The sequence below is a fragment of the Lissotriton vulgaris genome, chromosome 11, assembly GCF_964263255.1.
Source record: "Lissotriton vulgaris chromosome 11, aLisVul1.2, whole genome shotgun sequence".
NCBI classification, from domain to species: domain Eukaryota; kingdom Metazoa; phylum Chordata; class Amphibia; order Caudata; family Salamandridae; genus Lissotriton; species Lissotriton vulgaris.
This window is the reverse complement of record NC_141699.1, coordinates 483,252,108-483,265,742: the sequence shown is the minus strand read 5'-3', so window position 1 is coordinate 483,265,742 and position 13,635 is coordinate 483,252,108. Positions and strand designations below refer to the sequence as shown.

General features: G+C 48.4%; 5 non-coding genes across 5 annotated transcripts; all 5 read left to right on the top strand.

Moving 5' to 3' along the window:
* Positions 1-10,356: 10,356 nt before the first annotated feature.
* TRNAS-CGA (transfer RNA serine (anticodon CGA)) lies at positions 10,357-10,438 on the top strand. Its single transcript has one exon. It is a non-coding gene; the product is annotated as a tRNA-Ser (tRNA).
* Positions 10,439-10,979: 541 nt separating this feature from the next.
* TRNAS-CGA (transfer RNA serine (anticodon CGA)) lies at positions 10,980-11,061 on the top strand. The gene has a single exon. It is a non-coding gene; the product is annotated as a tRNA-Ser (tRNA).
* Positions 11,062-11,603: 542 nt separating this feature from the next.
* On the top strand, positions 11,604-11,685 carry TRNAS-CGA (transfer RNA serine (anticodon CGA)). Its single transcript has one exon. It is a non-coding gene; the product is annotated as a tRNA-Ser (tRNA).
* A 543-nt stretch (positions 11,686-12,228) lies between these two features.
* TRNAS-UGA (transfer RNA serine (anticodon UGA)) lies at positions 12,229-12,310 on the top strand. Its single transcript has one exon. It is a non-coding gene; the product is annotated as a tRNA-Ser (tRNA).
* A 545-nt stretch (positions 12,311-12,855) lies between these two features.
* On the top strand, positions 12,856-12,937 carry TRNAS-UGA (transfer RNA serine (anticodon UGA)). Its single transcript has one exon. It is a non-coding gene; the product is annotated as a tRNA-Ser (tRNA).
* The last annotated feature ends 698 nt before the right edge of the window (positions 12,938-13,635 follow it).

The following is a 13,635-nucleotide window of genomic DNA, read 5'->3' as shown; positions in this document are numbered from 1 at the left end:
CGAAAAGAGTAATTTTTTTTATGAAGCGTGTCTTGATTAGGCTTTTGGACTCTTTCTGAGTACAATTAAGGGCCCGTTGCCACCGCCGTAATAGAGGTAACCGAGGGTAGAAATGTGCAGTGATTGATTACCGCTCATCTGTGCCCTGTCACTCACTTTGAGTGATGCGTATTGCTATTTTTATTAATTGTATGAAAGTATGCGAAATAAGTGAGGACAACAGGGCACTGATGGTACGTGCCCCGTCCTTCCGTTACTTTATTTTTTAGGTCTCGGCCTGACATGAGTAGCGCATGGCTCGTATACGACAACAGTGACATCATACTCATGCAGCTGCGATGGCCGAGTGGTTAAGGTGTTTGTAGGAAGGTGGCTACCTGACTATGGTTACCCCAGATTTTTTTGCCCTGTGTTTAGCTGGTTTTCGACTTAGTTGGCCTGGTTCCCTGCTAATCAGGGCCCCAGGCTATCTGCTCTCTCTGTAAAATGGATTCCATGTACCCTAGGTGCATAACTAGATTGGCTTGGGTCACCTTATCAGCCCCTGTACAGTGCACTATAGGTGCCCAGGGCATAGGTGCATCCAAGGCCTACCAGGGGCTGCAGCATATCTTTTGCCACCCCTGGCTGGCTATCTAAATTGACACAACTGGCTGATCACTCAGCTGGGGCAAGTGGGTGTAATCACCCCTTGCTTAGATATAGTATACCTATATCTAAACCTATATCTGGACACATATATAACCTGTGAGCCACTCCTATGGAAGGCCTCATCAATCCTGGAGGCAGAGTGCGTGGTTTTATGTGAGATGGAGCTCTGGCATGAGCTGAGCCTGTCTGCAGCTGTCGGGAACAACTCCCTAAGCTGATCCGGGATAATGCCATACCATATACTCTTAAGCGCCTTATAATCCTCGCGGTTATATAGCAACTTTGGTTTGGCTTTATCAAAACATGTCGTGTAAGGTGTCATACGAATTGGAATACTACCCCCTCGCCAGTTCTGGCGACGGGGGTAGCATTCCACCCTTCTAGAGGGAGAAGACATGTTACTTTGCTGAAACGCGGTTGATTTAAAATGAGCCTCAGATCCACAAAATGGATGCCCCTGCCACAGACACGGGTCTGGCCTCCTGCTGCTGACCGAAACCCGGCAGAGGAGGCCTGGACAAAGAGTTTCCTGTCACAGGGCGGTGTCAAACCACCCCAGACAGGAGATAGTGGATTGGAGTAGGGAGGTTTCAAAGAAACCAGACACTGCCTGGGGAGCACAAGGCTGCCCCTTGCAGGATCCGGCCAAACCGGTTCTGGGGCCTCCCAGCCCCTGTCCCAGCGCGGCCAGGATCAAAGGAGAGGGGTGTAACCACCCCCTTCCTGGGTCCCACCCATAGGAGGGGACCTAGCAGGATGTCCAACCCCCTAGATTCGAATAAGAGGGGGAGCAGTCCCAACGGACCTCAGATCATCCTGAAGAAACATAAGAAACGAAATCTGGACCCTTCGACTTTCTACACGACGTGAGAAGACTGAAGAATCTCCCTTGTGGTCAAGGAGTGACCACCCTGTGCAAACAGGCACCATCCAGCCCTCGACCCTTGCTTTGTTGCAGTTCCCGCCGGAACTCGAGCGACAGAGATCGACGAGATCAAGCTTGCCTGCCTTCTACCTGCCCGATCCACAGTCCCTGCAGAGCTGAGACCCGTGGAGGCGACCGGAAGCGTGGGGCACGCCATCTTGAAAAGGCCACGAGACGCTGACCGTGCAGCCCACGAGTGACCCTCGAAGCTGTACACCGGGGTTTGAGAAGCCCCAGCCCCGAGCTCCACTTGCACCAAAGCTCACCCCTCCACACTCGACGAGTGCTGCGTGGGGCCCTTCTGCCTGTGTGTGCTCGACGCGTTGGCCCGGTCACTTGCCAGCTGGCTTGTGGCCCCTGTGCCGACGAACTTCGAAATACGACTTGCTTTTCTGGTTGCTCCAGATCTGCACCAGCTCCTGTAAAAAGGAGCACCCACTCTGACCCTCCTGGTTCGAGTGATAAGCAATCTCCCGGTTCCGCGTGGATTGCTTTTGCCAAGTGCTGTTTGCTACAATCTTCAAGCCGACGGTGCTGACGGCGAGAGCCTACGTGGGACAGATCGTGACCTGCTCCTGGACGTCGCAGATGCCCCAGAGCCCACGTGACAGCGGAGAGAAGCCTATCGACAACCGCCTGATTGCGCCCGACATTGCCTGGTTCCGTCCTGGTTCCACCCTGGTCACTGCTGAGTGACCCAGACTCTGTCCCCTCTGCTTTCAGGTACCTTTCTACTTCGATCCACCCTTGGATCGCACCGGACACTTCTGCTTCACAGCGCCTGCAGCTGCAACAGCTCCAAGCACCAAGAACCTGCGTGACAGAACCCGACGCCACTTCGACCCTCTGCATCCACGGCCTGTGGGTGAGGTAACTTTGCAACGCCGGTGTCCTTACACTGGTACACACCTCTAGGGTCTGTGTCTGAAGTTTTGTGTTCCTAGGTTCAGCGGAAGTATCATTTAATTCACTTTAACTAACTTTTACGCACCATTGACTTTACATTGGTGCGCGCCGCACTTTCCGTGCTGCACCCGTATCCTGTGGGCTACTCCCGACTTCTTCATTGCTTGTCCTGACTGCTCCCAGCGAATCTCTAGGCCCTAGGCCTAACCAATATTCGATAAGTGTTACTTATACCATTTTTTTAGTATATGGTCTGAGTGGCCCCCCGCCCTCAGCCATAATTGTGCCAACTTTATATGTTTAACAGTGCTTTTGATTTAACGCTTGTGCCCCTTTCCTCATAAAGAGTACTGGGGAGTAATTTAGAAATAAATACATATATTTTTACAATATATACTTGTGTGGTGTCCTTTCATTTGATTACAGGATTGTATGTGGTAAAACAGCTCGCTTAACACGACCTCTTAAGTTTAGCCTGTAGGCTGCTTAGTCCATGCTACCACTAGGATAGCTTGTCTAACAAGGTTGACTTACAACCAGACATCTTTGGGGTTTGTTTGGACGGATACCCAGTGGTTCCAGAATTGGAAACACTACATATCAGGCCAACTTCTCACATTGGTGTGCAGCGGTGCGGATTTGAGCTTGCTGTTTGTTTTACCATTGCAATCTTTATCAAATTGAAAGATCACATCAAGTACCTCTAGGTACATATAAATCAAAAGCTTAGCATATTAAGTTCTACTGAACTTAGTAGTTGTAGATTAAAGGGAGTAGCACACCCTGACTACAACTCACTAGCAAGGTACAGTAGGAAACCACTTAGTGTAGGTAAGTGCACCACTTACACCTCACTAGCAGTCATGTCTGATACAGGTAGAGCCTCAGGCTCTGCTCCTGTAGAAGTTGATCCTATAGGGACAACATCCAGATATGACAACCTTAGCCACAAAGACCTGAGTGCCTTGTGCACAGCCAGGGGGCTAAAAAAGGGCAGAGGCCCTACCATTCCTTCCCTAATAGCTCTCCTAGAAAAGGATGACCTAGATAAGGTGAGTCAGGCTCCCTTAGAATCAGGTGAAGGGATAAACTCCCCTGAGAATGAGGATCTTCCAGATGATGATGTAGTGGAGGAGGAAGAGGAAGAGGAAGGCTCTGATGTAGAAGAGCCTGAAGATCAGGATCAGCAGGGAAACCAGGTACAGGTTGCCAGCCTTAACCAGGCCAACTTGGACCTACATGGGAATGGGGGGGGCCAGCACCACCCCAGATCTCATAACCAAATTCTCCCAGGCAATAGAAGGGAGAGATCTCCATCAGAGGACTCTCACCTTTCTAGTGCCTCAAGAGAATCTCAAAGAGGGATGACTTCCTCCCAGAGAAAAGAGCATAGGGCCAGAATGAGGGCTGTCCAACTCCAGATAGAGAGGGAAGAGGTAGCCCTGGCTCAAGCTAAGCTTACTTTGGAACAAGCTAAACTTACCTTGGCAAGGGAGAAAAAAATAAGTGGCTTAGATGCCACTGGTGGCAGCAAAATTCCTAAAGAGAAACCCAGGTCCTATGATAGTAGAAACCTGACAAAGATTGTGCCCCCCTATCAGGAAGGGGATGACATCCACAAATGGATGCCTGCTCTGGAGAGAGCCTGCATGGTACAGCAGGTTCCTGAGGAACAGTGGGCAGCAATCTTATGGTACTCCTTTTCAGAGAAAGGGAGGGATAGGCTCCTCACTGTCAGACATGAGGATGCCAGCAATTACAAAGTCCTGAAGAGTGTTCTGATAGATGGGTTTGGCTTAACCACTGAACAGTACAGGTTAAAGTTCAGAGATACCCAGAAGACACAGACTCAGGACTGGACTGATTTTGTTGATTGTGCAACTAAGGCTCTGGAGGGTTGGCTGAATGGCAGCAAAGTACATGACTTCACAGGATTGTATAATTTGATTATGAGGGAGCAGATCCTTAGTAATTGTCAGAACCAGCTCTTACACCAGCACCTGGTGGACTCAGATTTGACCTCTCCCCAAGAATTGGGAAAGAGGGCAGATAAGTGGGTCAGAACCAGGATTAGGCCTAAGAATCAGGACAATAACCAGAAGAAGGAGTCTACCAAGCCTCAAGATAAGGGTGGGGATAAAGGTAAAGAAAACACTTCCCCAGGGCCCCAAAACTCCAAGAAGGGGGGTGGGTCCCAAGACACTTCTTCAGCAGAGAAAAAGCCTTATTGCCATGCCTGTAAACAGGTTGGGCATTACAAAACAGACAGCTGTTGTCCCAAGAATGGCAATAAAGAAAACATACCTCCAAAGCCAGCTCCAACACCTCCTGTCACTGTTAGCAGTAATCCCCCAGGAAGTGGGAGCACACCCAGGAATCTGGGTGGGTTTACTTTTGGAGCCCAAGGGGACCCTGGCCTATCCAGGTCCCCATCCCCAAATAATCTTGTTCATGAGACTGGCATGGGGTTTGCCAACTTCTCTGTTTGCCCAAATACCTTGAGCAAATATAGACAAGAACCCATCATCAATGGTTTGAAAGTTGAAGCTTTTAGAGACACAGGGGCTAGCATCACCATGGTGGCTGACTGTATAGTCCCCTCTAAACAACTTTTACCAGGTGCCACATACCAGGTAACAAACATTGATGGTATCCAAACAAATCATCCCATGGCAGTAGTAAGTCTCAGCTGGGGAGGTGTCACTGGCCCAAAGAGAGTGGCAGTGTCACCAAACTTGCCTGTAGACTGCCTACTGGGCAATGATTTAGAAATCTCAGCCTGGGCTGAGGTTGAACAGGAAATCCATTCTAGAATGGTAAACTCTAATGGAAAGGTTAGTGGGGCTGTACTTGCTATAGCCCCAATCCAAGATGTCCTTCCTGAAAAGGTTGGTAGGGCTGAGCAACTCTCTGCCCCATCTTTAACAGAAGCTCTTCCCAAACAGAATAGCAAAGCTGTTATGATAACAGCAGAAACCCAAACTGAGTCTCCTCCTGAAAAGGTTGGTGGGGCTGTGATGGCCACAGCCCAAACTCAAACAGATATGTGTGTTGTGAAGCCTGAAATGATGGATCACTCCACCCAAACTGAGAGCATGGAGGAGGAAGAGAAATCTCCCCCTCACCAGACAGTAGGACAGGATCAGCCTCCTCAGGGAACTGATCTTACCCCTGATGAAGGAACTGCCCCAGAGGTTGTTAGGCCTGGCCTGACAGAGCCTCTGATGGCAGTGGACCCTTCTCAGGTGGGATCCAGTCTGGAGCAGGTAACCTGCCCCTCTCTACCTTGCCTTAGTCAGCCCAGGGCTGCAGAGGACAAGAAGGACAGTGAGACCCAGCGGGCCCCCTGTCAAATAAAGCACCCCCATCAACAGATTAGGGGCACCAAAACTAGTAGCCCTTGTAAGGTGAAAACTTTAAAAACTCCTGAGGGAGCCCCCTTAGAAACAGTTAGGGACCTCCCACAGATGGATTCTGTTGGGCACAGCCAAACCTGGGACCCAAAGGGCCCAAACCTGAACTGTCCCTCCAGCAAGCCAAACAGAGGGACCCAGCCTCCAGCTTTAGGTAGCCAGAGGTTGACCCTGAGAGCTCAGTGCAACTCAGTTGAAGAAAGAAAGGCACACATGGTGGAAGATAATTGGAGGAAGTTGAGCCCAAAAATAGTGGAGCCTCACTTCAGTACTCCATATCCAAACCAGCCTTTAACTTTGCATAAACACACCCAAGGTAGTGATTCCCTATGGTGGAGACCCTCTAATACCCCTAGGGTGAGGGACTGCTTAGTGGACCATGAGACAGGGGGTACCCATGCTAGTGCAGGTACTTCCTTATATGGCCACTCAGGCAATATAGGCTTACCTGGCCAAGGATAGCCTTATCTCCTTTCGTTTGGGGGGGGGTTATGTAGGAAGGTGGCTACCTGACTATGGTTACCCCAGATTTTTTTGCCCTGTGTTTAGCTGGTTTTCGACTTAGTTGGCCTGGTTCCCTGCTAATCAGGGCCCCAGGCTATCTGCTCTCTCTGTAAAATGGATTCCATGTACCCTAGGTGCATAACTAGATTGGCTTGGGTCACCTTATCAGCCCCTGTACAGTGCACTATAGGTGCCCAGGGCATAGGTGCATCCAAGGCCTACCAGGGGCTGCAGCATATCTTTTGCCACCCCTGGCTGGCTATCTAAATTGACACAACTGGCTGATCACTCAGCTGGGGCAAGTGGGTGTAATCACCCCTTGCTTAGATATAGTATACCTATATCTAAACCTATATCTGGACACATATATAACCTGTGAGCCACTCCTATGGAAGGCCTCATCAATCCTGGAGGCAGAGTGCGTGGTTTTATGTGAGATGGAGCTCTGGCATGAGCTGAGCCTGTCTGCAGCTGTCGGGAACAACTCCCTAAGCTGATCCGGGATAATGCCATACCATATACTCTTAAGCGCCTTATAATCCTCGCGGTTATATAGCAACTTTGGTTTGGCTTTATCAAAACATGTCGTGTAAGGTGTCATACGAATTGGAATACTACCCCCTCGCCAGTTCTGGCGACGGGGGTAGCATTCCACCCTTCTAGAGGGAGAAGACATGTTACTTTGCTGAAACGCGGTTGATTTAAAATGAGCCTCAGATCCACAAAATGGATGCCCCTGCCACAGACACGGGTCTGGCCTCCTGCTGCTGACCGAAACCCGGCAGAGGAGGCCTGGACAAAGAGTTTCCTGTCACAGGGCGGTGTCAAACCACCCCAGACAGGAGATAGTGGATTGGAGTAGGGAGGTTTCAAAGAAACCAGACACTGCCTGGGGAGCACAAGGCTGCCCCTTGCAGGATCCGGCCAAACCGGTTCTGGGGCCTCCCAGCCCCTGTCCCAGCGCGGCCAGGATCAAAGGAGAGGGGTGTAACCACCCCCTTCCTGGGTCCCACCCATAGGAGGGGACCTAGCAGGATGTCCAACCCCCTAGATTCGAATAAGAGGGGGAGCAGTCCCAACGGACCTCAGATCATCCTGAAGAAACATAAGAAACGAAATCTGGACCCTTCGACTTTCTACACGACGTGAGAAGACTGAAGAATCTCCCTTGTGGTCAAGGAGTGACCACCCTGTGCAAACAGGCACCATCCAGCCCTCGACCCTTGCTTTGTTGCAGTTCCCGCCGGAACTCGAGCGACAGAGATCGACGAGATCAAGCTTGCCTGCCTTCTACCTGCCCGATCCACAGTCCCTGCAGAGCTGAGACCCGTGGAGGCGACCGGAAGCGTGGGGCACGCCATCTTGAAAAGGCCACGAGACGCTGACCGTGCAGCCCACGAGTGACCCTCGAAGCTGTACACCGGGGTTTGAGAAGCCCCAGCCCCGAGCTCCACTTGCACCAAAGCTCACCCCTCCACACTCGACGAGTGCTGCGTGGGGCCCTTCTGCCTGTGTGTGCTCGACGCGTTGGCCCGGTCACTTGCCAGCTGGCTTGTGGCCCCTGTGCCGACGAACTTCGAAATACGACTTGCTTTTCTGGTTGCTCCAGATCTGCACCAGCTCCTGTAAAAAGGAGCACCCACTCTGACCCTCCTGGTTCGAGTGATAAGCAATCTCCCGGTTCCGCGTGGATTGCTTTTGCCAAGTGCTGTTTGCTACAATCTTCAAGCCGACGGTGCTGACGGCGAGAGCCTACGTGGGACAGATCGTGACCTGCTCCTGGACGTCGCAGATGCCCCAGAGCCCACGTGACAGCGGAGAGAAGCCTATCGACAACCGCCTGATTGCGCCCGACATTGCCTGGTTCCGTCCTGGTTCCACCCTGGTCACTGCTGAGTGACCCAGACTCTGTCCCCTCTGCTTTCAGGTACCTTTCTACTTCGATCCACCCTTGGATCGCACCGGACACTTCTGCTTCACAGCGCCTGCAGCTGCAACAGCTCCAAGCACCAAGAACCTGCGTGACAGAACCCGACGCCACTTCGACCCTCTGCATCCACGGCCTGTGGGTGAGGTAACTTTGCAACGCCGGTGTCCTTACACTGGTACACACCTCTAGGGTCTGTGTCTGAAGTTTTGTGTTCCTAGGTTCAGCGGAAGTATCATTTAATTCACTTTAACTAACTTTTACGCACCATTGACTTTACATTGGTGCGCGCCGCACTTTCCGTGCTGCACCCGTATCCTGTGGGCTACTCCCGACTTCTTCATTGCTTGTCCTGACTGCTCCCAGCGAATCTCTAGGCCCTAGGCCTAACCAATATTCGATAAGTGTTACTTATACCATTTTTTTAGTATATGGTCTGAGTGGCCCCCCGCCCTCAGCCATAATTGTGCCAACTTTATATGTTTAACAGTGCTTTTGATTTAACGCTTGTGCCCCTTTCCTCATAAAGAGTACTGGGGAGTAATTTAGAAATAAATACATATATTTTTACAATATATACTTGTGTGGTGTCCTTTCATTTGATTACAGGATTGTATGTGGTAAAACAGCTCGCTTAACACGACCTCTTAAGTTTAGCCTGTAGGCTGCTTAGTCCATGCTACCACTAGGATAGCTTGTCTAACAAGGTTGACTTACAACCAGACATCTTTGGGGTTTGTTTGGACGGATACCCAGTGGTTCCAGAATTGGAAACACTACATATCAGGCCAACTTCTCACAGTGTTGGACTTGAAATCCAATGGGGTTTCCCCGCGTAGGTTTGAATCATGCTTGCAGCGTCTTGAGATTTTGCATGAACACCATTTGGTTTAGTTAAGTAAATGTTCACTTCTCGTTACGCAATCCTCATCAAGTCACAGAGTTAAACGGCAAAAACTAAAACTAGATGTAAACATTGAGACAATTTCCACACCCAGGAAGTGTTTTAGAGAGCAGGTGGCTCGGAAGGGTTCGTATTCTGGACCTGTCCTGCCTGATCTAGACAAGTCATGAAAAGAGTCCTTTTTTTTATGAAGCGTGTCTTGTTTAAGCTTTTGGAGTCTTTCTGAGTACACTTAAGGGCCCGTTGCCACCGCCGTAATATAGGGAAACGAGGATAAAAATGTGCATCGATTGATTACCGCTCATCTGTGCCCTGTCACTCACTTTGAGTGATGCGTATTGCTATTTTTATTAATTGTATGAAAGCATGCAAAATAAGTGAGGACAACAGGGCACTGCTGGTACGTGCCCCGTCCTTCTGTTACTTTATTTTTTATGTCTCGGCCTGACGTGAGTAGTGCATGGCTCGTATACGACAACTGTGACATCATACTCACGCAGCTGCGATGGCCGAGTGGTTAAGGCGTTGGACTTGAAATCCAATGGGGTTTCCCCGCGTAGGTCTGAATCCTGCTTGCAGCGTCATGAGATTTTGCATGAACACCATTTGGTTTAGTTAAGTAAATGTTTACTTCTTGTTACGCAATCCTCATCAAGTCACAGAGTTAAACGGCAAAAACTCAAACTAGATGTAAACATTGAAACAATTTCCACACCTAGGAAGTGTTTTAGAGAGCAGGTGGCTCGGAAGGGTTTGAAGTCTGGACCTATCCTGCCTGATCTAGACAAGTTACGAAAAGAGTAATTGATTTTTTTATGAAGAGTGTCTTGTTTAGGCTTTTGGACTCTTTCTTAGTACACTTAAGGGCCCGTTACCACCGCCGTAATATAGGGAAAAGAGGGTAGAAATGCGCAATGATTGATTACCACTCATCTGTGCCCTTTCACTCACTTTGAGTGATGCATGTTGCTATTTTTATTAATTGTATGAAAGCATGCAAAATAAGTGAGGACAACAGGGCACTGCTGGTACGTGCCCCGTCCTTCTGTTACTTTATTTTTTGGTCTCGGCCTGACATGAGCAGAGTATGGCTCGTATACGACAACAGTGACATCATACTCATGCAGCTGGGATGGCCGAGTGGTTAAGGCGTTGGACTCGAAATCCAATGGGATTTCCCTGCGCAGGTTCGAATCCTGCTTGCAGCGTAGTGTGATTTTGCATGAACACCATTTGGTTTAGTTAAGGAAATGTTCACTTCTTGTTCGCAATCCTCATCAAGTCACAGAGTTAAATGGAAAAAACTCAAACTAGATGTAAACATTGAGACAATTTCCACACCCAGGAAGTGTTTAAGAGAGCTGGTGGCTCGGAAGGGTTTATAGTCTGGACCTGTCCTGCCTGATCTAGACAAGACATGAAAAGAGTACTTTTTTTTATGATGCATGTCTTGTTTAGGCTTTTGGACCTTTCTTAGTACACTTAAGGGCCTGTTACCACCGCCGTAATATAGGGAAAAGTGGGTAGAAACATGCAGTGATTGATTACCACTCATCTGTGCCCTTTCACTCACTTTGAGTGATGCATGTTGCTATTTTTATTAATTGTATGAAAGCATGCAAAATAAGTGAGGACAACAGGGCACTGCTGGTACGTGCCCCGTCCTTCCGTTACTTTATATTTTTGGTCTCCGCCTGACATGAGCAGAGCATGGCTCGTATACGACAACAGTGACATCATACTCATGCAGCTGCGATGGCCGAGTGGTTAAGGCGTTGGACTCGAAATCCAATGGGGTTTCCCTGCGCAGGTTCGAATCCTGCTTGCAGCGTAGTGTGATTTTGCATGAACACCATTTGGTTTAGTTAAGTAAATGTTCACTTCTCATTACGCAATCCTCATCAAGTCACAGAGTTAAACTGCAAAAACTCAAACTAGATGTAAACATTGAGACAATTTCCACACTCAGGAAGTGTTTTAGAGAACAGGTGGCTCGGAAGGGTTTGTAGTCTGGACCTGTCCTGCCTGATCTAGACAAGTCATGAAAAGAGTACTTTTTTATGAAGCATGTCTTGTTTAGGCTTTTGGACTCTTTCTTAGTACACTTAAGGGCCCGTTACCACCGCCTTAATATAGGGAAAAGTGGGTAGAAACATGCAGTGATTGATTACTACTCATCTGTGCCCTTTCACTCACTTTGAGTGATGCATGTTGCTAATTTTTATTAATTGTATGAAAGCATGCAAAATAAGTGAGGACAACAGGGCACTGCTGGTACATGCCCCGTCCTTCCGTTACTTTATTTTTTTGGTCTCGGCCTGACATGAGCAGAGCATGGCTCGTATATGACAACAGTGACATCATACTCATGCAGCTGCGATAGCCGAGTGGTTAAGGCGTTGGACTCGAAATCCAATGGGGTTTCCCTGCGCAGGTTCGAATCCTGCTTGCAGCGTAGTGTGATTTTGCATGAACACCATTTGATTTAGTTAATGAAATGTTCACTTCTTGTTACGCAATCCTCATCAAGTCACAGAGTTAAATGGCAAAAACTCAAACTAGATGTAAACATTGAAACTATTTCCACACCTAGGAAGTGTTTTAGAGAGCAGGTGGCTCGGAACGGTTTGTAGTCTGGACCTATCCTGCCTGATCTAGACAAGTTACGAAAAGAGTAATTTTTTTTATGAAGCGTGTCTTGATTAGGCTTTTGGACTCTTTCTGAGTACAATTAAGGGCCCGTTGCCACCGCCGTAATAGAGGTAAACGAGGGTAGAAATGTGCAGTGATTGATTACCGCTCATCTGTGCCCTGTCACTCACTTTGAGTGATGCGTATTGCTATTTTTATTAATTGTATGAAAGTATGCGAAATAAGTGAGGACAACAGGGCACTGATGGTACGTGCCCCGTCCTTCCGGTACTTTATTTTTTAGGTCTCGGCCTGACATGAGTAGCGCATGGCTCGTATACGACAACAGTGACTTCATACTCATGCAGCTGCGATGGCCGAGTGGTTAAGGTGTTGGACTTGAAATCCAATGGGGTTTCCCCGCGTAGGTTTGAATCCTGCTTGCAGCGTCTTGAGATTTTGCATGAACACCATTTGGTTTAGTTAAGTAAATGTTCACTTCTCGTTACGCAATCCTCATCAAGTCACAGAGTTAAACGGCAAAAACTAAAACTAGATGTAAACATTGAGACAATTTCCACACCCAGGAAGTGTTTTAGAGAGCAGGTGGCTCGGAAGGGTTCGTATTCTGGACCTGTCCTGCCTGATCTAGACAAGTCATGAAAAGAGTACTTTTTTTTATGAAGCGTGTCTTGTTTAAGCTTTTGGAGTCTTTCTGAGTACACTTAAGGGCCCGTTGCCACCGCCGTAATATAGGGAAACGAGGATAAAAATGTGCATCGATTGATTACCGCTCATCTGTGCCCTGTCACTCACTTTGAGTGATGCGTATTGCTATTTTTATTAATTGTATGAAAGCATGCAAAATAAGTGAGGACAACAGGGCACTGCTGGTACGTGCCCCGTCCTTCTGTTACTTTTTTTTTTTTATGTCTCGGTCTGACGTGAGTAGTGCATGGCTCGTATACGACAACTGTGACATCATACTCACGCAGCTGCAATGGCCGAGTGGTTAAGGCGTTGGACTTGAAATCCAATGGGGTTTCCCTGCGTAGGTTCGAATCCTGCTTGCAGCGTCATGAGATTTTGCATGAACACCATTTGGTTTAGTTAAGTAAATGTTCACTTCTCATTACGCAATCCTCATCAAGTCACAGAGTTGAACGGCAAAAACTCAAACTAGATGTAAACATTGAGACAATTTCCACACCCAGGAAGTGTTTTAGAGAGCAGGTGGCTCGGAAGCGTTCGTAGTCTGGACCTGTCTTGCATGATCTAGACAAGTCACGAAAAGAGTAATTATTTTTTTATGAAGCGTGTCTTCTTTAGGCTTTTGGACTCTTTCTTAGTACACTTAAGGGCCCGTTACCACCGCCGTAATATAGGGAAAAGAGGGTAGAAATGCGCAGTGATTGATTACCGCTCATCTGTGCCCTGTCACTCACTTTGAGTGATGCTTGTTGCTAATTTTATTAATTGTATGAAAGCATTCAAAATAAGTAGGGGATACAGGGCACTGCTGGTACGTGCCCCGTCCTGCCGTTACTTGAATTTTTAGGTCTCGGCCTGACGTGAGCAGCGTATGGCTCGTATACGACAACAGTGACATCATTCTCATGCAGCTGCGAAGGGTGAGTGGTTAAGGCGTTGGACTCGAAATCCAAACTGGTTTCCCTGCGCAGGTTCGAATCCTGCTTGCAGCGTAGTGTGATTTTGCATGAACACCATTTGGTTTAGTTAAGTAAATGTTCACTTCTCGTTACGCAATCCTCAT